General features: G+C 41.7%; 1 pseudogene; it reads right to left on the bottom strand.

Annotated features, from left to right (window-relative positions):
- Window positions 1–7,156: 7,156 nt before the first annotated feature.
- Window positions 7,157–8,608, bottom strand: LOC104668075 (annotated as a pseudogene).
- Between the last annotated feature and the right edge of the window lie 17,631 nt (window positions 8,609–26,239).

The following is a 26,239-nucleotide window of genomic DNA, read 5'->3' as shown; positions in this document are numbered from 1 at the left end:
GAGCTCCAGAAATAGCTATACTTCTCTTGGGCAATGTTCCTTATCACTTACATAGCTGATTGTGTTTCTCCCTTTGATCTCATTGTTAAGAAGTTCAGAATCAAAATTTAATCATACATCTATTACATATACAGGATACAGACATATAGAAACTTATAACGTACTTTCTATATTATCCTGACAACAGCTTCTTGGTTTTTTGTTTTTTTTTTTTTTAGACAGGATCTCCCTCTGTTACCCAAGTTGGAGTGTAGTGGCACAACCATAGCTCACTCCAGCCTTGACCTCCTGGCTTAGGCCATCCTCCCACCTCAGTCTCCCAAGTAGCTATGACTACAAGTGCATGCCACCACGCCCAGCTAAATTTTGTTTTATTTTTTGTAGAGATGAGGACTTACTATGTTGCCCAGGCTGGTCTTGAACCCCTGGGCTCAAGCAGTCCTCCTGTCTCAGCATCCCAAAGTATAGGCATGAGCCACTGCACTAGCCATTTTTTTTTTTTTTTTTTTTTTTTTGAGATGGAGTCTCGCTCTGGGGAGTGATCTTGGCTTACTGCAAGCTCCACCTCCCGGGTTCACACCATTCTCCTGCCTCAGCCTCCCAAGTAGCTGTGACTACAGGCACCCACCACCACGCCCGGCTAATTTTTTGTGTTTTTAGTAGAGACGGGGTTTCACCGTGTTAGCCAGGATGGTCTGAATCTCCTGACCTCATGATCTGCACGCCTCGGCCTCCCAAAGTGCTGGGATTACAGGCATGAGCCACCGTACCCGGCCCTTATTTTTAACTTATTTTCACTTCATACTGAATCTCTTACTTGCATTTATTGAACACACTATCTGCCCGGCACTGTGCTAAGTACATATGTGTTATCTCATTTAATCCTGGCTTCCCTACTGTGGGATCTTGAGCAAGGTACTGAATTTCCATAAGCTTTAATTTCATCATCATCAGTAAGTAAGGATGATGCTAATGTCCACTTTGTAGGATTATAATGAGGATTAACGATGGTAGTTAACATCAGTAGTTATTAAAATATACTTGGCTGGGCATGGTAGGCTGAGGTGGACAGATCACAAGGTCAAGAGATTGAGACCATCCTGGCCAACATGGTGAAACCCCGTCTCTACTAAAAATACAAAAATTAGCTGGGTGTGGTGGCACGTGCCTGTAGTCTCAGCTACTCAGGAGGCTGAGGCAGGAGAATCACTTGAACTCAGGAGGCAGAGGTTGCAGTGAGCTGAGATCACACCACTACACTCCAGCCTGGGCAACAGAGCAAGACTACATCTCGAAAATAAAACAAACAAACAAAAAAACCACTCAAATCTTTTTGCCTAAAACAACTCAAAAAATCTGATTTAATTATTGTACAGGATATCAATATAGTAATGTCCAGAAAGATAAACATTAGTTTGTTATAAAAACACTTAACATACAGAGCAGAATAAGTGTTACTAATCTTATTTATTATGGCTTTAATCTAATTAAAAGCTTTTGTGGTTCCTATAATTAATAGCAACATAACAGAATCAATAAAGCTTAAGACATAATGAATGTCCATACCAAACACTTATTTATGGGGTTTTTGAAAAATAGGTAAATGATATGATGGCCCCCTCTGAGGCCAGTGAGCCCAAGGATGTTTTACTTTAAAATCCATTCAGTTTTACAGGAATATCAGATTGCTTTGGGCTGACTTACTAACCATGATAATGAGGCTTATTCTACTCCTGGGATTTAGTATACTGTATTAATAATTAAAACACCTTATGAGCAAATGCTATTCTGACAACCAAGCCCGGGGTGCTGGAAAGACCGCTGGATCAGAAAGCAGGACACTTGTATGCTGGATGAGCCCTTTTATAGATTTAAAAAAAAACTTAGGGCAGTCTTTTTAATGTCTCTGAGCTCAGATATCTCCTTAGTTTGGATCACATTATTTTATGATGCCTATCAGCATCAAAATCCTGTGCATCTTTATTTTTTTAACTTTACTGTGTCCACGTACAAGTTATTGGCCACAAAATCATGTATGCATTTGACAAACGGGATAACTGAAGTGTAAAGTTTAAATTACATTCCAAAAAGCAATAGGAAAATAAATTGTAGCTGAACAAGAATTGGCCAGGCACAGTGGCCCCTGCCGCTAATCCCAGCACTTTGGAAGGCCAAGGCAGGAGGATCACTTGAGGAGTTTAAGACTAGCTTGGGCAACATAGTGAGACTTCCTCTCTATAAAAAAATAAATGAATAAAAATTAGCCATGCACAATGGTGTGCAGCTATAGCCCCAACTACTTGGAAGCCGAGGTGGAAGGATTGCTTGACCCCAGGAGTTTGAGGCTGTAGTGAGCTATGATCGTGCCACTGCACCCCCAGAATGGGCGACAGAGTGAGTCCTCATTTCTTAAAAAAAAAAGAAATAAAATAAAATAAAAATAGAAAAGAATTAGATGTGACTTCTTCCCAAGTTCTAATTTTCTCTTATTCTGCTAGGAGAGTGATACATAGAAATTATATATTCTCAGAGGTCTATGGCATCCAACGCTTCAAGTCAATTCAGCAAATACTTATTCAGTACAAGTATGTGCCAAGCATCGTGTTAGTTTTTGATAACATGATGCATGATCAGTAACAATCAACTGATCAGCTACATGTATAGGGTACTATACTAGGCTCTTGGCAGGGGTGGTCACTCTTCCTATAGTGTGTAGAGGAAAAGGCAAGACATCCATCTGAAAAATAATCAAGCGTCAAATGGCTGATACAGACGTAAATGTCATAAGATTTCAGAGACAGGAAACATCACCGAAAATCCAAATAGACTTCATGGGGCTTGTGAAGTATGAACTGAACCATGAAGGACACTGAAAAATCAAAGAGGCAGAAAAGTGTTAGGCCTATTTAATTGGCATTTATATCCTTCTCAGAATTGTTAAGATTAGGTTTATTTTTGTGTCTGAAACGCGTGTGTATTGTCTTCCCTCAATGTTAGGTACCACGACAGCAGAAACCATGTATAATACAATATTTATATTTGATTCAGCATGACAGATACTTATAGAGCATCTGCTATACATCAGACACTGTACTAAGTAAGCTTTGGAGGGGAGGGAAAGATCAAGAAGGAAAGAGAAAAGACTTGGAGATAAAACTCAGAAGTCAGATGAGGCCCTTTTGTTGCTGAAAGATCTGGGTAAACTTGGTTTGAACTCTAAACACATTGCCTGAACTATGGCAGTGTAAAGCCCCTTCAAGAGTGAGGTAACTTCTGGAGGGCCACTTCCACCTCCTCATTCTACTCTGTTTTGCACCATGTTACAATGAAGGCACTCACACAAGGCTCCCTGGGTTTGGCAGCCATCCCTGAAGATGTAGGTAGGTAGGAATCCCAGCTCTGCTGCCCTGATGGCTGCTTTCTCCATTTTCCCTCTGCCCTTCCTCCTTTTGCCCTTGTGTTCTCCATCACCATTCATCTCATCACCATTTTGCCGCTCAAAATTTCCAAAACCTCCCTGCAGTATGCACAGCAAGTTGACCCTCCTCTAATAGCTGGATCCTTGGTCTCAATTTTCTACCTCAAGCATGTTCCAACCTATTTATCCGATTACACCTAATTTTCCAACTGATTTTTTCCAAGCCTAGATGCTTCTATTTTCAGGCAGAAATCTGGCACCAGCTGTAAAGCAATGGCAATATTTTCTCCACCTTGTTACAGAGAGATAAGTGCCCCGGTAACTCTAAGACAAACCCATAGGTCTATGAAGGGACAGAAGGAAAGTACAGGAAATGAGTCAGGAAGGGTTTTTTGGGCCTTTCTAAGTGATCTCTCTCTCTCTGTCCTGAATTCATGCAGTATTTATTGCCTACATCACTCCTTGGAAATGTGTCCTTGAATGCCTTCTATTGCTGTTTGTCTTTCCTTCTGTTTGAGCTTTATCTCCCTGACCAGATTTTTTGCAGTTCCAGTATGGCAGGCTTTTCCCTTCATCCCTGGAATGCTCATGGCACCTGGCCCAGTGCCCCCTGGGTCAAATGGGCCTCACTGACTGGTCTGTTGAGTCTCAACCTATGGGAGCTTTATGATTTGCCTAGTTTCACAGGACCTTCCCTAAATTTTCCTAAAAATGTCACATGGCAGGTGTTTTAATTAAAATACATTAAAATATCTCTAAGAATGCACTGCGTATTTAACCAATTTGCTTGAGATGGCTGGAGATGTCCACTCGAATTCCAGCAATGAGGAGCTGGAAAGGACTAATGTGTATTTAAATACTCTTACCTCCCAGCCATCTGCTTTCATTCTCACAATCACCTTTTGAGGTGAGATTAGGTGATTTGCCAGTGTTTACACTATTACAGGCAGGAACTGAAGTTTTAACAGGGCACACCTAGCTTCAAAGCTCCTGTTCTTTTCACTGTCTCACACCTCCAGGATAATAACATCCCTTTAGATATATTCAAATTCTCATCATCACTAAGAAGAGCAGTTATCCACTAGGATGCAAACTAAACAAACCGCCTCAACAGTTAGTGTCCTGGAGTTGGAAAAAGAAAATTGACTCCATGAACTTGAATAAGTGGCTTCACCTTTCTGAGCTTCCAGTTACTTATCTGTACATATACAATTCTACAGAGTTGATGTCAACACTAAGTTAAATAACACACACACACACACACACACACACACACGCACACAACCAGGGAAGCAGTCTTTCTGTTGGCTGAAAAGAAGATCAATTGTATTCTTTGAAGATTTCAAGTGTTAAGCTAAAATCCTCCTTCCTTTTACAGAGTGTAAAATGGGAGCTGACACTCAGGTCTGACATTCAGATTAGTTGGGCAGGTGTCTTTTAATTGGGTTAACGCATTACATGATTTGGGAGGGGCATTAGCTGACTCACACAAGAGCAGATTAACCATTAACCCAACTCATGCAGCAGCAGCCACAGTCCAGGAGGTAAACTGGCACGACCATCCATATTCTTTGAAGCCCTTCTGCACAGTAACTATCATTGCCCCTCAAACAGGGCCCTTTCAGATTATTGCAGTCAGCCCAGGTAGGAGGTAAAAGGGTTGAAGGTGTGACCATTATAAAATACAAGGAAGTTCTTTGGGGGAGGGTTTGGGGGAATGGAACCATTCTCCCCAGTCCCTTAATGACACCAAGTCCTGCTGCCTTATGTCTCTAAGACCACAGGCTTGGCAGTGAATGAGAGCTGAGTTTTAGCTCTGCTTCATCCTAGTTGTGTGGCTGTGAGTAGTACATGACTACTTTAAATCTCAGTTTTTTAATCTGATCTGTAAAATGGTAGTGATAATATTTTCTGTCTTTTTTTACGTGTACATTCAGAATTTTTATCTTAAAACAAAGAACCAGAGTAACGTTAATAATAGAAAATCCATATGGAAATAGTCACAATCTGGTCAGTGAGAAATGGGAAAACAACTTCCCTGCCTTACTGCACACCCACTGTTTGAGGAGCCAGAAGTAGAGGTGAAGTTGGAAGAAGGTCACCTTTTCCAGCTAAACCCCACTGCATAGCTATGTGCATTTTTATTCAAAGTCTCAATAACCAGAGGAAACAGTGAGAACTGAGAACCAAAATACTGTTATTGGCAAGCGTTTGGCTAAAGTGTCTGAGATGTGTAAGCACCAAGAAGGGAAAGGGAGATCGAGCAACATATGAAAAAGAGGGCTGTAGGAACAAACACAGAAGAAATAAGTCAACAATAACCTACTTCCATCCAGAGCAAAATGACAGTGCACATACATTCCTATTCTCAAGTATGGGCTACACTGCACACTGACTCTTACTATCTCACACATTGCCTATTGGAAAGATTCAATCCCCCTAAGGGCACTCGGCACAGGACCATGGTGGCATGGTAACAGACATAGACAAGCATGCTGTGACCCTGAAGCAACAGCACATGTTAGATAATAATCGTTCAGAAAAAAAATCTTGTCCCAGAGCTGAGGTTACAAATTCCAAGTAAGCTATAAACATTCTTTTTGGAATTCCTTTAAAGGTATGGGTTAAAGTAAAACAAAAATCAACACCTAAAATCTCCTAAAGAACAAAATGGAGAAATAATGAACCTCTACCAAGAACCAATTATTTTAGGTTTCTCATTTGGATGGCTCTCCCACCAGATGGGTGGTGGGGTTACTTAAAAAGTAATGAGTCTACTGCAAGGGGAAGGAGTTGTTTGGTCCAGTGAGAAGGAACAGGCTTTCTATAAATAACTTTCCCTTCCCTGGACTCCATCCAAAATTAGAACCCATCAACCACAATTAACTACAATGTCCATCTTAGTTAATAATCCTGGATTTCAAGTAATACTACATATAAACTATAATTTTAAAGAAAAAAGTTCCAAAAGAAATCAGTAGCTTTACTATACAGGTATATGACTTTTCTGAGAAATTAAATTTAAGAGTTTCCGTCTGAAGGACAGAAATTGTTAAGAGGTAACATGCAGACCTCAGGCACCACATCATTTACCCTCCAATAATTAACTGCATTTCTCCTTAAATTCCTCTTATTGCACCTTAACTTCTCCAGTATCAAATCTCCTACTCTATAACCTCTTTTAAACACTTCCTTTTAACCTCAATTTCCTCATGTTTTCATTATTTGGCAAAATTACACTTAAAACATAATATTTATGTAATTAAACCAGAAGGTAAAAATAAATAAAACTCAAGTAATTTGCTGTGTACAGCTGTATGGAAGTGAGAAAGGTGCTCTTACATAAACCCTCTCTGCCTTCCACAGTGTGTGTGTATCTGCTTCCTGGTGAGTCTGAGGTTGGGAGAACTGCATCTTACTTTTCCTCCACTACATCCCCTAGTGGGCAATATTAGAACCCAAGGGAGAAGAGCTGGCAAAGTTGTCATATCCCAAGTGGTCAATCCCTCCTGAAATGAAGGTAGGTTCACTTGGTCTTTCCTATGCAGAAATGAATGTTCAAGAAATGAAATATTTTAAAAGCCATTGGAAATCCAACAAGCTCCAGCCTTGTTGAGGGAGAAAGGAATCAAGTAGCAGCATTCAGAAGCAGCCCTGGGTTCATCCTGATGAGGTCTCTCCCTCTTTCAGGGAGAGGTGGCTTTCCCTTGCTGGGAGGGAGATGGAAGGAGGCATGACTTAGACATTGGTGGTGGTCTCCTTAGCAGGCTGGATACTGTTCATCTCCACGACGCAGTTCTTCCAGATCTATTTGCATCGTGTGCCCTCCCTTCAAAGGCCTATGTGATATCCTCAAAAGTCCTGTAACACATATCAGGGACTTTGAAGAAAGTAAAGATCAAGAAGGTAATGAGGAAGTCGGTGAAGATAATAAAAATGTATGCTCCTAAATAGTAAGCAGCAGAAGGGAAGAGTAATCCGACTAGGAAGTTGGAGGTCTAGTTGGGGCAGCTGGCCACTGCCAGCCAGGGCCCTGGCTGAAGAGTTCAGCCACAATAAACCAGGGAATGGGGCCTTGCCCAATTTCAAAGAAGGCCACAAAGACCAAGATAGTACCAATACAGACAAAGTTTATCCCATTATACTCATCTTTTAATAACAAACAGTCATGAGGATGGAACAAACAGCCATCCCTCCAAGGCCTATCTTATGTAGAGTCCTTCTTCCTGCCCTTTCCACCAGAAATAGGGAAACTACAGTGAAGACAGTATTAACCACACCGCACCAATGGTGACACAGATAGGCTGTTGAATACCTGCACCCTTGAAGATTCCTGTTGAGTAATAGAACACAGCATTGATTCCAGCTGAGAGAGCTGGAGCATGATGGAAATGATGATGGGCTGTCGGCAGCTGGATACTCTAAAGAGCTGCAGCATAGTGACTTGCTTTTCTTGTGCCATCCTTGCACTCTCATCTTTCATCTCCTGGATGTCTTGGGATACATGGTGCCCCACAACCATTGGAGGATCTCCTTAGCATTCTCCTTTTCTTTTCTGTTAATGAGCAAGAATCTGGTACTTTCAGGGCAAAATGGAAGGGCTGCACTTTATAGCATAGCAAGAGAGATGGGAAAGCCTAATAGCATTGGCCATAGCTCTTTAGACCCAAGGATGAATTCCAGACCAAAGATCTGGGTCACCAGAATTCCAACAACAATGCCCAGCTGGTTGAGAGTGCCAAAGACACCTCGCAGGGTAGTAGGCGAGATCTCTCCAATGTACGTGGGCACAAAACCTGTGCAGAGTCTGCAGAAGAGGCCAATAACCAAGTGGGCCAGGATCAGCATTTCAACCAACTCAGCTACTTTACACAATCGCATAAGGCAGCCGCCAATGACAGCCAACAGATTGACGGTAAGCACTGAATTATGCCTGTCAAAGCTGTTGACAAAGAGTCCAATGGAAGAGCAGCCAATCATACCACCAATGGAGAATATGGCCGAAGACAAGGACCAGAGGGACAAGCGCAACATCTCAGAGGGAGGAGTATTTGCCTTATCCTTCAAAGCGTTGACAAATTCCCTTTTAATAGTCTCAGGAGCACTGATGATCCCAGTGTTATAGCCAAATTGGAAACAGCCGATTGTAGCAATTGTGATGGCGAAGATCAGAGATGGAGTGACCTTCTGTGTCCCCCATCGCCTTAATCTAATTCTTTTTTTTTTTTTTTCGAGACAGAGTTTCACTCTTGTTGCTCAGGCTGGAGTGCAACAGTGTGATCTCAGCTCACTGCAACCTCTGCCTCCCGGGTTCAAGCAATTCTCCTGCCTCAGCCTCCCAAGTAGCTGGCATTACAGGTGTGCACCACCACACCCTGCTAATTTTTTGTATTTTTAGTAGAGATGGGGTTTCACGATGCTGGCCAGGATGGTCTCGAACTCCTGACTTCAGGTGACTCACCCACCTCGGCCTCCCAAAGTGCTGGGATTACAGGTGTAAGCCACTGTGCCAGGCCCCTAATCTAATTCTTTTCAAGTCTTTAAGAAAGATCTAGGAGTGTGATTCCAGAGACACCTTTTTCAACCAATGAAACCTTCAAAATTTCCTTCTCAGCAGCAAGTTTTCTCCAGGTCCTCAGGAACGCTCTAAAACTCTTAACATTACAGCATCTCCTATTTTCTGTCTTCTAAAGTTGTTGTGAAGATTAAGTTAAATAATAAGCTGGGTGCAGTGGCTCATGTCTATAATCCCAGCACTTTGGAGGGCTGAGGCAAGAAGATCACTTTGAGCCCAGGTGTTATTCAAGACCAGCCTGGGAAACATAGAGAGACCCTGTCTCTACAAAAAATAATTGGCCAGGCATGGTGTTCCATGCCTGTAGTCCCAACTACTCAGGAGGCTGAGGTGGGAGGCTTGAGCCCAGGAGGTCAAGGCTGCAATGAGCCATGATTGTGCCACTGCCCTCCAGCCTGGGTGACAGAGTGAGATCCTGCCCAACCCCCCTCCCCCCCCAAAAAAAGAATATAAAGCACTTAGTACAGTATCTGGCACATTGTAAGCTCTTTATAAAGTTGGTTATTATTTTATTATTAGCAGGGACCAAGGCCTTAACCTTGTAAGATGCAGGGAAATAACAAAAAGAAAGAAAGGCTCCCTGTTGCTGAAGAAGCCATTGCCACAGTCAGGTGCACAAGGTCTAGCACAATTTGGTTCCCAGCCAATCTTACCCTCAGGTTACCTGCACGCACTCCATGAAAACTTCCCTTAGTTCCTCAAGGTAGGCAGAATTCCTCCTTTAGTTTCCCAGAGTACTTTGCATGTACTTTCCTACTTCCCCTTATCACACTCCATTCTATTTTGCTTGCATATCTATTCACTCTACCCTACCTTATCCCAGGCTGTGAGTTTATGGACAGCAGGAACCAAGCAGACATCCTTGTATTTGCAGCCATAGGCATTCTGTAAGTATTGGATGAGGATGAAGGATGGATGGATAGACAGATAGGGAACACGGGATAACTAGTGACTTGGTAAAGGATTAGGTCTGGGTACCCAGGGGACCAATTAAGACAGTCATTGCTTCACAAGCTTGACTAAGGCTGGATCTGAAAAGAAAAGCAGAGGACATGACATATGCAGAATTGTTTGCCTGGTGAGGGTAGTTAGGCAATCTACATGTGCCTCCAAGGGAAAAGCATGGCTAGTTGGTGACTGCTGACAGAGTTGGTATCAGGCAGAACACCTTGGCAACCAGAAGCCAAGGCAGGATGATGCCTCTAAGTTTTCGTGCAGCCTGCAAAGTTAATAGATTAGTCAATTAGGAGCAAGTCCTTCCAAGTGTGGTCAGTTTCAGGCAGACTTGTGGACAATGACTATTCTCTCTGTGATTGTGTTCGCTGTAAACAATGATGCAAGATCTAAAGATAGAAAGAGGATATGAAACGTGGTTCTCACAGAAGATGGACTGTCTGGAAATAACATTTCCAAGTACCTAGAGTATAAAGTATTTTATAACATAGGGCAATATAGAGGGAGATGCTGTATCTTGACTTTTCAGAAACCATTCTTATTTTATTCATTTTGTTCAAAGCAATTGAAGATGATAATATTTATTGATTGGTCACTTATTGTGTACCTCACACTTTTTTGTGTGTGTGTGAGACGGAGTCTTGCCCTCTCTCCCAGTTGGGAGTGCAGTGGCTTGATCTCAGCTCACTGCAAGCTCCACCTCCCGGGTTCACGCCATTCTCCTGCCTCAGCCTCCTGAGTAGCTGGGACTACAGGGGCCTGCCACCATGCCTGGCTAATTTTTTGTATTTTTTAATAGAGATAGGGTTTCACCGTGTTAGTCAGGATGGTCTCGATCTCCTGACCTCGTGATCTGCCCACCTGGGCCTCCCAAAGTGCTGGGATTACAGGTGTGAACCACTGTGCCCAGCCTGTGTACCTCATACTTTTTAAGAAAGTGATATGGTAGAGTTGGCCTTCCCTGGTTCGTGAGAGTCAATTATGTGTGTGTTTTCACAAGCCTGCCTGCATTAGAAGATTTTACACTGGCATCTTAAATTCAGCCATGTCAGGAGTATTTACACCATGGAAACTGGCAAACACTAAAAATCAGGGTTTTCAGTCCAATCCCTTCTGAGAGCTGCTTGTCAAACATTTACTGCACACTACTGATTTTACAATAAATGATCCTAATTAGCCCTTCCCATATTCCTACTTTACAGATCAGAAATTGAAGTTTGGAGATTAAATAACTCACTTATTATAAACTTTTTGGTGGCAAAGTCAGGATTAAAATTCAGACCATCTGTCTCCAAAGTTCATGCATTTAACCATTTAATTATTTGCAACACTTTATTTTTAAAAATAAGGGGGAAGGCCAGGCGCAGTGGCTCATGCCTGTAATCCCAGCACTTTGGGAGGCCGAGGCGGGCGGATCACGAGGTCAGGAGATCGAGGCCATCCTGGCCAACACGGTGAAACCCCGTCTCTACTAAAAATACAAAAAATTACCCAGGCATGGTGGCGGGCGCCTGTAGTCCCAGTACTTGGGAGGCTGAGGCAGGGGAATGGCGTGAACCCGGGAGGCAGAGCTTGCAGTGAGCTGAGATCGCGCCACTGCACTCCAGCCTGGGTGACAAAGCGAGACTCCGTCTCAAAAAAAAAAAAAAAAAAAAAGATTTCAAACCCTACTTAGGTCAGCAAAATGGCAGCGTAGGCAGCCCCAAGCTCCTGTCCCTCCATAGAAACTCAAAAAACAAGCAGAATCTGTAAGAATTAACTTTGTCAGACTCTGGAAAAAACTCAGAGGCTTACAGCAACCAAATGGATGCTGAATTAAGAAAAATTAAAAATGGGCCAGTTGCAGTGGCTCACGCCTGTAATCCCAGCATTTTGGGAGGTCAAGACAAGAGGATCTCTTGAGCCCAGGAGTTTCAGACTAGCCTGGGAAACACAGTGAGACCCTGTCTCTACAAAAAATAAAAAAATAAAAATTAGCCAGGCCTGGTGGTGCATGCCTGTAGTTCCAACTACTGGGGAGGCTGAAGTGGGAGGATCATTTGAGCCTGGGAAGTCAAAGCTGCAGTGAACTATCTTGACACTGCACTGAAGCCTGGGTGACAGAGTGAGTCCCTAACTAAGATAAATATATATATGTATATTATATACATGTATATATTATATATTATATATATGTGTATATATAATATATAATTAATATATATAACATGTATATAATATAGAGATAAGACTGGGCATGGTGGCTCACGCCTGTAATACCAGCACTTTGGAAGGCTGAGGTGGGCGGATCATGAGGTCAGGAGTTCGAGACCAGCCTGGCCAACATGGTGAAACCTCATCTCTACTAAAAATACAAAAAATTAGCCAGGCATCATGGCACATTCCTGTAATCCCAACTACTCAGGAGGCTGAGACAGGAGGATTGCTTGAGACCAGGAGGCAGAGGTTGCAGTGAGCCAAAATCGCCCCACTGCACTCCAGCCTGGGTGACAAAGAGAGACTCCGTCTCGATAAATAAATAAATAAATAAAATAAACTCAAAAATGGTAGAAAAGTTTTGTGGCATTTTTATTTGCTCTTACTCCACACCTTACCTTGCAATGGTCCTGAAGACAGAAGCCCATACTGCCAGCATGTGAGTGTGGTCCCTGGTTCTAGAGGGAACAAAGCAGACCTTATTTGCAAATTATTGTGTAGATCGGTTTTAAACCGTCTGAGGGTACGTGAAGGACTGGCACAAAATACTCACCTCTGTTTGTGTAACTCTGAACTAACCCAGGTTGGAAAAGCAGCAGGCATTGCTTGAATCATCGTAAGGTAGAAGAACAAGGCCTGAGGCAAGGGGTCACAGTTGAGACACGTGATAAACCACCTAAGGCTTAGGCAAAAAATTTGAGGACAAAGTTTCTTTGGGAAGTTAGGACAATCAGAAGCACCTGTGTATGCAGGGAATTTAGAAAGCCATGCATGGGCCCAGGGCAAGATGCTTGTCAGAAAAGATGTGATAAAAACTTCAGCTTTCATCACAGTTGATTCCTAAGCTCAGTGCAAGCCTGGCTAAGTGTTGAAGGAGGGCCCCAGTACAGACCCATCGGCAAAGACTGAGAAAAGTATTTTCGTTTGTTTTTTGTTTGTTTGTTTTTTAGCTCTTGACATTCAGGTAAAATTCTGTCAAAACACTCACTGAAGGCCAGGCGTGGTGGCTCACGCCTGTAATCTCAGTACTTTGGGAGGCTGAGGCAAACAGATCACTTGAGGTCAGGAGCTCGAGGCCAGTCTGGACAACATGGTGAAACCCCTTCTCTACTAAAAATACAAAAATTAGCTGGGCGTGGTGGCGTGTGCCTGCAATCTTAGCTACACAGGAGGCTGAGGCAGAATTGCTTGAACCTGGGAGGTTGCAATGAGCTGCCATCCTGCCAGTTCACTCCAGCCTAGGCAACAGGGCAAAAACTATGTCTCGAAAAAAAAACAAACAAATAAACAAACAAAAAAACCCACTCACCGAATACCAGCTAAGGCACAGACACTTCAGCAAACACACATGACAAAGAGAAGTCTCTGCAAAAATAGGAAAAGTTACTAGAACAAGACTACTACAGGCCTCAACAATGAAAACAAAAACAACCACAATAAAATAAAATAAAACAGTAAACCCCAAAGAAGGAGAAGAATCTTATTTTCAGAGTTGCTACAATATACTATACAAAAGTCCAGTTTTCAGAAACAAACAAACAAAAAATCACAAGAAGGTACACAAAGAAACAGGAACATATACTTCAATAAAAGAAAATATGGGTCAGGCACGGTTGCTCACGCCTGTAATCCCAGCACTTTGGCAGGCAGAGACAGGCGGATTTCCTGAGCTCAGGAGTTCGAAACCGACCTGGGCAACACGGTAAAACCCCATCTCTACTAAAATACAAAAAATTAGCCGGGAGTGGTGGCATGTGCCTGTAGTCCCAGCTACTTGGAAGGCTGAGGCAGGAGAATTGCTTGAACCTGGGAGGTGGAGGTTGCAGTGACCTGAGATTGCACCACTGCATTCCAGCCTCGGCGACAGAATGAGACTGTGTCTCAAAAAAAAAAAAAAAAAAAGAAAAGAAAAGAAAAGAAGCTGACAAAAACCATGCATGAGGAAGCCCAAATATTGAACCTATTAGACAAAAACTTTAAAACAATGGTCTTAAATATGTTCAAAGAGCTAAAGGAAAATGTGGACATAAAACTAAAGAAAATCAGGAAAATAGTGTATAAACAAAATGAGAATACCAATACAAAGATAGAAATTATGAAAAGGAACCAAACAGAAGTTTTGGAACAGAAAAGTAGTAGAATAACTGAAATGAAAAAAACCACTAGAGAGGTTTGTATTGGTTTGCTAGGGCTACCATAACAAAATTTAACAGACTGAGTGGCTTGAACAACAGAAATATATTTTCTCACAGTTCTAGAAGCTGGAAGTCCAAGATCAAGATGCTGGCGGGATTGGTTTCCTCTGTGGCCTCTTTCCTTGGCTTGTAGATTGCTGCTCTCTTGCTACCTCTTCACATGGTCGTACTTCTGTGCATGCACACTCTGATATCTCTTCTTCTTATACAGACACCAATCATATTGGATTAAGGCCCTAACCTAGCCATTTAAATCTAATCATCTCAAACTAAATAATTACATTTATTTTAATTTAATTAGTTTGATCACCAGGAATGCAGATGCCTGCTTTCAAAACTGCTATTCAACATCCTACTGAAAATTCTAGCCAGAGCAAGTTGACACAAAGCAGAAAGAAAGAGCATCCAAATGGGAAAGAAAGAAGTAAAACTGTATCTCTATGACCAAAGAATCTACAAGAAACCTACTTGAGCTAATAAATGAATTCAGCAAAGTTGCAGGTTACAAGATCAACACACAAAAATCAGTTGCCTATACATCAGCAGTGGATATTTGAAAAGGAAATAAAGCAATTCTATTTGCATTACAATAGCATCAAAAAGTATAAGATACTTAGGAATAAATTTATCCAAGGAAGTGGAATATTATACACTGAAAACTATAAAAACATTGCTGAAAGAGATTAATGAAGATATAAATAAACGAAAAGATACCCACATTCATAAATTGGAAGACTTAGTATTTGTTAAGATGACAATACCCAAAACAATGTACAGATTGGACACAATCCCTATGAAAATCCCAATAGCTTTTTTGCATAATGGAAAAAGCCTATCCTCAAATTCATATGCAATTGTGGCCCGACACGTTGGCTTACACCTATAAGCCCAGCAGTTTGGGAGGCCAAGGGCAGGTGGATCACCAGAGGTCAGGAGTTCGAGACCAGCCTGGCCAACATCGTGAAACCCCGTCACTACTAAAAATACAAAAGTTAGCTGAACGTGGTGGCTCACGCCTGTAGTCCAAGCTACTCAGGAAGCTGAGGCATGAGAATCACTTGAACCCAGGAGGCAGAGGTTGCAGAGAGCCAAGATTATGCCACTACACTCCAGCCTGGGCAATAGAGTGAGACTCGGTCTCAAAAAAATAAAAAATAAAAAATGCATATGGGATTGCAAGGGACCTGAAATAGCCAAAACAATCTTGAAAAAAAAAAGTCAAGGCTGGAGGACTCACATTTCTGATTTCAAAATTGACGAAACTACAGAAATCAAAACAGTATGATACTGGCATAAGAATACACACAGAGACCAGTGGAATATAATTAGATGTCCAGAAATAAACCCTGTCATTTATAGCCAATTGATTTTTGACAAGGGTACCAAATTCATTCAATGGGGGAATGTATAGTCTCTTCAAAAGATGGTGCTAGCACAACTGGATTTCCACATGGAAAAAAATGAAGTTGGGCCCCTATCTCACGCCATATACAAAATTTAACTCAAAATGGATCAATGATCTAAATATAAAACCAAAAACCATAAAACTCTTAGAAGAAAACATATGCGTAAATCTTGGTGACCTTGGATTTGGCAGTGGATTCCAAGATATGATACCAAAGTACGAGCAACAACAACAATAAATAAATAAATAGGACTTCATCAAAATTATTTAAAAACTTTAATATAAACTGAGTACAACAATAATGCAAAAAGAACACTGAATAAAAGTTCTTAACAGGATTGGCAGACCATATTTTTTGTCCAGCAAAGGCTATTATTAATAAAGTGAGAAGGCAACCCACAAAATGAAGAAGATATTCACAAATCGCATATCTGATGAGGATTGACTATCCAAAATATGTAAGGAACTCCTACAACTAAACAACAGAAAGACAACTCAATTTAAAGACAGGCAAAGCACTTGAGAAGACATTTCTTGAAAAGATATTACAACTCCCAATGAGCACATAAAAAATGCTTGACATCATTAGTCATTAGGAAAATGCAACTCAAAACTGTAATTAGATAAGTACTTCACACTTACAATGATGACTTCAAAACAAACACATATAACAAGTGATGGCAAAGATGTGGAGAAATTGGAACCCTCATACACTTTTGGTGAGAACACAAAATGCTATGTGTTTCCCTATGGAAAACAGTTCAAAAAGTTAAACATAGAATTACCATATGACCCAGGAATTTCATTCTTAGATACATACTCAAAAGAACTGAAAAGAGAGATTCAAAATGCTAATATTCATTACAGCATTATTCAACAGCCAAAAGGTGAAGCAATCCAAGTCTATCAACAGATGAATGAACAAAATGTGGCGTATGGACATTATATTTCCCAGCCATAAATAGGAAAGAAGTTCTGATAAATGCTACAATGTGGATATATCCTGAACATCATGCTAAGTAAAATAAGCCAGACACTAAAGGACAAATATTGTATAATTCCACTTATATACAATATATATCTAGAATAGGTAAATTCATAGAGACAAAAAGTAGATTAGAGTTTACCAGGGACTGAAAGCAGAGGGGAATGAAGAGTTATTGCTTAATGAGTACAGAGTTTTTGTTTGAGGTCATGGAAATATTTAGAAATAGGTAATGTTGCTGGTTGCACAACATTGTGAATGTAACTAATGCCACTAAAATATACACTTAAAAGTGGTTAAAAGGGGCCGGGTGCAGTGGCTCATGCCTGTAATCCCAGCACTTTGGGAGGCTGAGGCGAGCGGATCACTTGAGGTCAGGAGTTCAAGACCAGCCTGGCCAACGTGGTGAAACCCCTGTTTCTACTAAAAATACAAAAATTAGCTGGGCATGGTGGCACACGCCTGTAATCCCAGCTACTCAGGAGGCTGAGGCAGGAGAATTGCTTGAACCTGGGAGATGGAGGTTGCAGTGAGCCAAGATCATGCCACTATATTCCAGCCTGGGTGACAGAGTAAGACCCTGTCTCATAAAAAAAAAAAAAAAAAAAAAAAAAAAAAATTGGTTAAAATGGCATATTTTATATTATATATATATTTTTACCACAATTTTAAAACTCTGTTCATGTCTGTTAATCCCCACCTAATTTTCCAGCATCTTCCTATCTACCTCCTTTGAGCCTAATTTTGCTCACTTCTCTCCCAGTTCTCAAAGTCTTTCTCCTACATGATCCTTGGTAACAACTGTGGAGAGAGGTGCAGCAACCCACACTGTGCGCTTGCCAAATGTCACCATGTTGACAAAAACTATACAAAATAGGACATTAGGAAAAAAGAAACCTTTAATATAAACTGAGTACAACAATATGTACAAACAGAATATTGAATAAAAGTTCTTGAAAGCACAGGCAAACCATATTTGCTAGCTTTAGAGACTTGTGTAGGGGGATGAGTGTTCTCCTGAATCACATCCCTAAATGGTTCAAGAAACAAAGGTGTGGCATCCCAACTTTGTGAAGCTGACTGTTCCCCAGGTGTCAGGCCACAAAGACTGAGTCTCTTAAAAAGATTTAGGCCCTGTGCGATGGCTCATGCCTGTAATCCCAGCACTTGGGGGGGCCAAGGCGGGCAGATCACAAGGTCAGGAGATCGAGACCATCCTGGCTAACACGGTGAAACCCCGTCTCTACTAAAAATACAAAAAATTAGCCGGGCATGGTGGCGGGCACCTGTAGTCCCAGCTGAGACTATCCCAAGTAGCTGGGATTACAGGTGCCCACCATCACGCCCGGCTAATTTGTGTATTTTTTAGTAAAGATGGGGTTTTGCCATGTTGGCCAGGCTGGTCTTGAACTCCTGGCCTCAGGTGATCCACCCACTTCGGCCTCCCAAAGTGCTGGGATTACAGGCATGTGCCACCGCACCTAGCACTTTATTTTTTTGAGACAAGGTCTCTCTCTCTGGTGTCCAGGCTGGAGTGCAGTGGTATAATCACAGTTTACTACAGCCTCAACCTCCTAGGCTCAGATGATCCTCCCACCTCAGCCTTCCAAGTAGCTGGGACTACAGGCACACACCACCACACCCAGCTAATTTTTGTATTTTTTTGTAGAGACAGATTTTGGCCATGTTGCCCAGGTCTCAAACTCTTGGGCTCAAGTAATCTGCCTTCCTTAGCCTTCCAAAGTGCTGGGATTGCAGTCATGAGCCACCGCACCTGACCTGTAGCCATTTTATATTGTACACAAACTTTCATCAAATAAACATTAAGTCATTTGAGAGTAGTGGCAATGTTGTGCACTCTTGCAGCCCCCAGAGCCTGATGCAGCCACACATGTAATGAGCCCTGAAGAAACATATCTTAGTTTTATGTGGCTATAAACAAAATACCTGAGACTGGATAATTTATAAAAAACAGAGATTTATTTCATACAGTTCTGGAGGCTGGGATATCAGTGTCGAGGGCTCCTCTGCTGCATCCTACCATGACAGAAAGTGGAAGGGCAAGACAGCATGCATAAGAAATGGAAAGCACAGTCTCAGCCCTTTTACAATCAGTATTAATCTATTCTTGAGGGTGGAGCTCTCTTGACCTAAACACCTCTGATGAGGCTCCATTTCCCAACACTGCTGCATTCAGGATTACATTTTCAACACATGCTTTTTGGGGCACACATTCAAACCACAACAGAACACATTTTAATTGAATGGCCAAGAAGTGACTTGGAGCCCAGGATAAAGCACTGGATTTGTCATTAAAAGACTGAGGTTCTAGTCTTGGTTTTCATATGGGTGCGCTTTGTGACATTGGATAAGAAACTTCAAGGCAACTCTCATAATCAGTCTCTAAATTAGGCTAATAGGGCAGCCTTACCCACTTTCAGGAAGAATTACAATAAGAGTCAAATGTGACACTATATATGTGAAAGTATTTGGTAATTCCTAAACTGTAAAAAATAAAAAAATAAAAAATACCCAGAATCCAGCAGGATTGTATCTTGAATCTGTGTAGGCAACCAAATTCTCGTAGTGTTGTCTTTATTTTAGGCTGTTGATAAATGTTCCATAATTCTGGTGCTATAAAAAGGCATAATAAAGGAAAACAAAACCTGTTGGTCGCTAATCATTTACAATCAGATCATTGACTCAACCAATTAACCAATTACACTTAAAGTTAAAGCCCATTTGCAACCTACTGCCAGGATTAGGAGATTGATAGATTTTTAGCACAAAGGCATATGCTCAAAACTCCCATTAGCAGTAATGGGAACTATGCCCGTTAGGCCCATCGAGAGATGAGAGTTGAATGTGATCTATAATCTATCTTGCTTAATGTCATCAGTTTCCCTATAGCCCCTTCAAACAGACGACGGTGAAATGCCCTAAATGGAACTAATAGCATTGAATTAGGAGAATATTAACAGTCTTATTTCAGTGAGGCTTTCCAACACAATAAGCCTGTAGGTATTTCAAGTCTTGACATGCCTGTGCACGTTTTTTGTTTGTTTGTTTATTTAAGGAGAAAGGTAATCCTTTAATAATGAGAAAATACTAAAAGAGGATAATTTATATGACTATCTCAGACAAGCTATTTCCCCTAATACTTGAGCTTTTTGTTATATAAAAAGTGATCAGTCGAGCCTTATACAGATTACAAAATCATTCACATTGCCTTTAGTTTACAAGAAATGAAGAAACCAAAAGAAGAGTGATATTGGCCTTTTGTTTTGTTTTTGAAGCAGGGGTCTCTCTCTGTCACTCAGGCTGGGGTGCAGTGGCATGATCATGGCTCACTGCAGCCTCAACCTCCCTACTCTCAGGTGATCCTCCCACCTCAGCCTCCTGAGTAGCTGGGACTACAGCTGTGCGCCACCCCCCCCCCCCCCAGCTAATTTATATATTTTTTGTGGATATGGGGTTTTGCCATATTGTCTAGGCTGGTCTTGAACTCCTTGGCTCAAGCAATCCACCCACCCATTTCGGCCATTGAAAGTGCTGGGATTATAGGCCTGAGCCACTGCGCCTGGCTGACATTAGGCTCTTTTTTTTTTCTTACCTTCAAAATAATCATTGAAGATACTCTTTAGACAGTCACAAAACATAATGGTTGGTTAAAATTTTCCCAACCACATAAGCAAGAAATATAATTTCTCCCTTATTCTTACCCCACATGCATTATCAACTCCTGTCACATCATCTTTTAAATACTTGATATCTGCCCTTTTCCTTCTAGTGCCATCATGCCCACCCTAGTTAAGGCTCCTTTAAAGCAGACTCAGACTGAGCCAATGATTTTCTAGTTGCTCTTCTTTAAATCTCTTGACACTTCAATCCATTTTGCACATTCTGTAATGCATAGAATGTAAAATTTTTGAGAGCAAGAACTATGTCCTATATTTCCCCATATTATAGATACAGTGATATTTCCTGAATTAAAAATCTAGACACATAATCTGACAATTACATTTATAGAGAAAAAGAAACAAATCTAAAATTGGACTTTTCCTTCCACATTTGTGGTTATTGTATTGAACAGATGCATTCTAACAAAATGCATTCTGCATCATATAAATACAATACACATCGGTTGATTGATGGGTTAATTGCTTAGTCTGTTTAGAACGGAGATTGTAAACTTATAAAGATCAAATATGGCCCACCGTGATTTTTTCCCAGCACATTAAAACATTTTTTAAATTGTTTGCCAACACTTAAAAATTGCTGATTTCATATAAAAATGGGGCTACACTTGAGAAATCTGAAGAACACTGGATTTTTAGACATCAGCTCAAGCTAAAACTCACCCACAATGGGAAAATCTAACAAAGCTGCAAACCCTAAAAGGGCTGCACTTCCAGTGCAGTGATGAACAGGAAAGAAATCTGCTGCACAGAAAGGAGCAAGGAAACTTGCCCCTCTGTACCTTGGCATTTGGTAAAGGAAATATGTATATTTCCCCTTTCAATCATTTATATCCAAAGTTGATACTCTCATACACATGGGTTTGCAGGTCAATTCACCCACTTACGTAGTTAAAAACAAAAACAAAAAACCAAGGGAGAGAGATTAATTTGGTCCTGGGTAAGTCGTTAACCCCAGGCAACTAGTAAAAGTAAACACAAATAATCTCTGAATAAATGTAACATCAATCTATGCCTCAAGTAGTTTCTATGGATAAAATCCAAGGAATATAAACTCACAAAATCCACAAAACATAAAAGTAAACGGCATAACGGGTAAAAACTAGACAGAAGACACGGTAAAAATCGTACCTGCAGTCTCCAAATGTAGAATGACAAGACATAGAATATAAAATAAGAATGTTTAATATTAACTCACATGACAAATATTATTTGAATACCTTCTATTTGCCAGGTATTGTTCTAAGCTTTAAGGATAAAGTGGCTAACAAAATAAACACCCTTGCTTTAAAGAAGCTTACATTTTAAGAAGGGGAGACAAGTTACTTAATAAAAGATGTAGGATGGCAGGTGGTTAAAAAAAATCTAGAAGAGAGATACGGAGTATTATGATATAGGATATTTCACTGCCCTTAGAGCCACACGGGGATTAGCTTTGGGTATGAGAGATAACCTAGAAGTCCTGGACTTTTTGTGTGACTGACATAAACAAGGACAACAGCATAATGGGGTTATAATGGTTGCAGAGAGTGGTGGTACGAATGTGGGAGTGTGGGGCTGTGGGGGGTTGTTGTGGGGAGGAGTCTCTTCTCCACAACATACAGAGTCCTGGGCCTCCCTTTTCATTTTTGACAATGCTTATGTGAAGGATAGAGAAGGAATGTTCTTCTCCAAGGCACATGTTACCCCAGGGATCCCTCTTGTTTCCTGCTGATGGAAGCCCAGAGCCATGAGACAGCCATGGGGGGGCGGGTCTTTTCCACTATCACTAGTGATAGTGGAAAAGACTATTCTAGTGATAGTGAATTCACTATCTAGTGAATTCACTATTCTAGTGATAGTGAATAAGTCTCACGAGATCTGATGGTTTTAAAAATGGGAGTTTCCTTGCACAAGCTCTCTGTTTTTGCCTGCTGCCATCCATGTAAGATATGACTTGTTCCTCCTTGCCTTCCACCATGATTGTGATGCCTTCCCAGCCATGTGGAACTTTGAGACCAACTAAAACCTCTTCCTTTTGTAAATTGCCCTGTTTCCAGTATGTATTTATCAGCCACATGAAAATGGACTAATACAGATGTTTAGGACCATACTTAATAACTACAGCACTTAAGTGTGATGAACATGGTAGTACATTTGATTGATTTTTCTGCGGTTTTCATTTCAATACTCTTTTGGGATATTTCTCTTGTAAATCTTCCTATCGTTTGTTTTCTCTCCCCAGGAATGATTTTTGGGGTCCACAGAAGACAGTGTCCTTCACTGGGTTAAGTGATGAGATCTAATTTCATCATGACCTTGAAGGTTCCGTAAATCACTTTCTCTTGTTGCTACGTGAACAAAGTCCAAACTTCTCAGCATGACATAATAGGCTGTTTATTTGCCTTACGTCACTGCTCTCCTTCTCAGCTCTACTCTCAGTGCAAGCACATAAGATAACTCACATGTGTTCATTTATTTGAACACATACCCAGGCACCTTGTTTCCGTATAGGACATTCCCGTTGGCTCTCTCTTTGCCTTTCTCATCCTTCTTCAGTACTCCCCATTAACTTCCTGTCACCTCTCAATCTGTTAGTTTCAAGAAAGTCAGGTTGGGCGCAAAGGCTCACGGCTGTAATCCCAGCACTCTGGGAGGCCAAAGTGGGAGGCTTGAGCCCAGGAACTCGAGACCAGCCTGGGCAACATAGGGAGACTCCATCTCTACAATAGAAAATTTTAAAATTAACTGGGTGTGGTGGCACATGCCTGTGGTCCCAGCTTCTTGGGAGACTGAAGCAGGAGGATCACTTAAGCTAGGGAGGTCAAGGCTGCAGTGAGCCGTGATCACACCATTGCACTCCAGCCTGGGCAACAGAGTAAGACTCTCTCTTTAAAAAAGAAAAAAATAAAGTCTACTGGTCGTTCAGGACCCTCCCCAAACTGGGCAGGCACCCGGCTGCCCAAAGCTTTCTCTAACAGTATCTATGGTACCTTGAACTACAGTGTATTTTTTTCAGGTCTGTGCTATAATGTATCCATCTCTATATTCTGGCATGCCTTGGCATGTGATGGGCACTCAAGCAATTCTTGGTAAATAAACATTACAGAAAGTCTGGGAAAATACTGGAGGTTAGGGGGAGAGAATTGTAAGTCTTTTTTTTTTTTTTTTTTTTAAGATAGAGTCTCACTCTGTCACCAGGCTGGAGTGCAGTGGCGCGATCTTGGCTCACTGCAACCTCTCTCTCCCTGGTTCAAGCGATTCTCCTGCCTCAGCCTCCCGAGTAGCTGGAATAACAGGCACGTGTCACCATGCCCAGCTAATTTTTGTATTTTCAGTAGAGATGAGTTTCACCATGTTGGCCAGGATGGTCTTGATCTCCTGACCACGTGATCTGCCCGACTCGGCCATCATAAGTCTTAAAGGATCATTGTAGGGCAATCCTTATTCCTGAACCCAGCAATATCACTTTCAGGAAATCTACCTATGCAAATAATTGAGAATGTGTTCAGATATAGTTACAGCTGGGCAAGATGAGCCCTGCCTGTAATCCCAGATACTTGAGAGGCTGAGGTCTGAGGATCACCTGAGTCCAGGAGGTCAAGGCTGCAGTGAGCCATGATTGTGCCACTACACTACAGCCTGGGGGAGAGAGACCCCATCTCTTAAAAAAAAAAAAAGAATAAAAGAATAAAAGAAGAAAAATAACTACAAAGCTGCACATTCCAGTCCTGTTTAAATAGCAATACTTCCGGACACAATTTTTAAGTTCTTCAATCGGGCTTTGGTTAAATAAATGTACAATGGAATATGAAGTAGTGATTTTAAAACATGTATGGAAAATATTTTTCCATGATATTTGATTCAAATGAAAAAGGTGACAAAGCATTGTGCTCGATGTGATTACATATAATGCTGTACATCAGATTAACAGTGGTTTTCTGGGTGGTGGGATTTCCATTTATTTTCTGATTCTGAAAAAAAATCTGATTTTTCTGCAATGAATAATAATAATTTTTGTGATTTTTAAACAGGAGGTTTTTTTGGGGGGTTGGATTTTTGTTTTGTTTTGTTTTTGAGATGGCGTCCCACTCTGTGGCCCAGGCTGGAGTGCGGTGGCACCATGGAAGTTTGTTTCTAAAGGGTCCTTTCCTTTGGAGCTCCAACTCTACTAAGAGGCCATTCATATTCCCAACATTCCAGGGTGCCCAAGGGAAAGACCTGGCCAGTTATTTCAGTCTCAATTCACAAAATGGGGCCTTGGGAGGGGAAAAACAGCTGCTCTAGTTGGGCAGTGATTATTAAAACCCCCCGAAAATGCAGTGAATAATTTCCAAGATCTCATCATGTTAGAAAACTTTCATTCGCCGATTTCACTTTTCAAGTGAATCCTAAAGCCTATTTCCTTAATTTTCACAGTTTTGGACATTCCACAGCCCAACGCATGTTTCTCACTGGGCTGCAGTGATTCCCCTTGTTACCAAAAGGGGCCCAGTTCCCGCCAGCAGAGGCCTCCTGCGGAGCTGGCCGAGGGACTCCAGGCTGGGTCCCCCTCTCCTTGTGCACTGGCTGAGGGCGAGTGTAGTGACTGATTTCCTCTGTTTGCTGTCCCGGAGGTCCCCGCCCACGCCACTGCCAAGGCTAGGAGGAAGTCACGTTCAGGCCTCAGAGCCGGTCTGAATCTTCCAGGAGAAAAAGAGGGAGTGCATGTATGCATGTGTGTATGTGTGGTAGTGTGTGTGTTGTATGTCTAAGAGGTAGCAAGTGTGTGTGCGTTTTATGTGTATTTGAGAGGCAGCAAGTGTGAATGTGTGTATGTGTGAGAGGTAGAAAGTGTATGGGGGGGAGGTATGTGTGTCTGAGAGGCAGCAAGTGTGTGAGTGTGTGGTATGTGTGCTTGAGGGGCAGCAAGTGTGTGAGTGTGAGTGTGTGGTATGTGTGCTTGAGGGGCAGCAAGTGTGTGTGAGTGTGTGGTATGTGTGCTTGAGGGGCAGCAAGTGTGTGAGAGTGTGTGGTATGTGTGTTTGAGGGGCAGCAAGTGTGTGAGTGTGTGTGGTATGTGTGTTTGAGGGGCAACAAGTGTGTGAGTGGGAGTGTGTGGTATGTGTGTTCGAGGGGCAGCAAGTGTATGAATGTGTGTGTGGTATGTGTGTTTGAGGGGCAGCAAGTGTGTGTGTGTGGTATGTGTGCTTGAGGGGCAGCAAGTGTGTGTGTGTGGTATGTGTGTTTGAGGGGCAGCAAGTGTGTGTGTGTGGTATGTGTGCTTGAGGGGCAGCAAGTGAGTGTGAGTGTGTGGTATGTGTGCTTGAGGGGCAGCAAGTGAGTGTGAGTGTGTGGTATGTGTGCTTGAGGGGCAGCAAGTGTGTGAATGTGAATGTGTGGTATGTGTGTTTGAAGGGTAGCAGGAACCCTCGCTTGGTGTCTGTCAGTAACTAGATGGTGATGCAGGTAAGTGATTTTCCCGTTGAGTGGATTAAATTCCTAGTCTGTCAGAGAGGGTGTTGACCTAGAATGACTGCGCAGGTCTCCTGTCCAGTGTTAAGGAGCGTGAGTGCCCTGATGTCCCCAGGAATGCTGCAAAAAGAGCGAAATGGCATCTATCAGGCGTCCCCGAGATGCCAGCATCAATGTTAACACTATCTTATTTCATCTTCCAACTACTCCTTATGATAGGTGCCCCTGATCCCAATACAAGATTGAAAATAGAGGCTCAGAGTCTGCGGAATGCTTTCCAATATGCATACACACACACACACGTACGTATATATGTATGTTTGTGTGTATATATGTGTATATATACACATATGTGTGTATGTATATATTTTACAGCCCAT

The sequence above is a fragment of the Rhinopithecus roxellana genome, chromosome 12 (assembly GCF_007565055.1).
Source record: "Rhinopithecus roxellana isolate Shanxi Qingling chromosome 12, ASM756505v1, whole genome shotgun sequence".
Lineage (NCBI taxonomy): Eukaryota > Metazoa > Chordata > Mammalia > Primates > Cercopithecidae > Rhinopithecus > Rhinopithecus roxellana.
The sequence above is the reverse complement of the archived record's forward strand: the minus strand, read 5'-3'. Positions and strand labels throughout refer to the sequence as shown.